Genomic DNA, 1,068 nt, shown 5'->3' on the forward strand with positions numbered 1-1,068 from the left:
GGACACCCGCCGTCCGTCCCGCCTGGCCAGGCCTGGCCTGGGTGGCCGCGGGGGGATTCGGGGCGGTCCCGCGGGCCGGCGGCCGGGCGCAGGGGGTCCGAGCGAGTCCGTCCCAGGCCCGGGGCCTCCCCCTGCGGCTTTGGGGTCCGTGGGTCCCCGCTGGAGGAAGCCGCTGGGCGCTGGACACCCGCCGTCCGTCCCGCCTGGCCAGGCCTGGCCTGGGTGGCCGCGGGGGGGGATTCGGGGCGGACCTGCGGGCCGGCGGCCGGGAGGGTCCGGGCCAGTCCGCCCCATGCCCGGCGTCTCCCCCAGCGGCTTCGGTGGCCCCGGGGGGGGTCCTCCGCGGAGGAAGCCGGGTGGGTGGGGAGCCGGACCCCAGGCGCCCAGACCCGTGACCTGCGGCCGCGACCTCCGACTCGGCAGGAGCGACGAGGGGCTTTCCGGCCCGTCCCCCCCTCTCCTTCCCCCCCAGAAAAGGAGAGAGAGCTGACTCGGACCGGGAAAAGCTGCCTACGGCACCTGGGATTCCCAGGCGGTCACCCATCCAAGTACTAGCCAGGCCCGGGACGGTTTACCTTCCGAGATCGGACGGGATCGGGGGCGTTCGGTCCGGTATGGCCGTAGGCACCCGGCCCCGCGCCTCCTCGCCCGCTTTCCCCTGCCGACGCCCGGGCCTGCCGCACGGTGAGCCCCGGTCGGACTGCCCCCCCCCCTGCGGCAGGGCCCCCGTCTCTCGCGGGCCCGGTCCTTTTTTCCTTTTCGAGCTCCGGGGCCCGGGCTGGCCGCCAGAGCCCCTCCGCCCGCCCTCCCCGGCGTCGGGGAAAATACTGTCCCGGACTTCCAGTGCGCCCGATCCTGTCAGCCGGGGGGTGGGGAGGGGCAGTCCCTCGCTGCGGCCGGGGAGGGTGAGCCCAGGGCGGCTTGCCTGCCGTGCGAGGCCCCTCTCGGCCACCAGGTCAACCCCGAGTCGAAAGGGCTGAAAAATTTTCAGAGTCCCCTCCCGGGCACCAGGTCAACCCGTGGAATCGGACGGGTTCACCTGCTGGCCGGTTCGCTTCCCGGCCACCA

General features: G+C 74.9%; 1 non-coding gene across 1 annotated transcript; it reads right to left on the reverse strand.

Moving 5' to 3' along the window:
- Positions 1–507: 507 nt before the first annotated feature.
- Positions 508–626, reverse strand: LOC135981003 (5S ribosomal RNA). The gene has a single exon (XR_010597959.1). It is a non-coding gene; the product is annotated as a 5S ribosomal RNA (ribosomal RNA).
- Positions 627–1,068: the final 442 nt, after the last annotated feature.

This window comes from Chrysemys picta, chromosome 1 (genome assembly GCF_011386835.1).
Source record: "Chrysemys picta bellii isolate R12L10 chromosome 1, ASM1138683v2, whole genome shotgun sequence".
NCBI classification, from domain to species: Eukaryota; Metazoa; Chordata; order Testudines; family Emydidae; genus Chrysemys; species Chrysemys picta.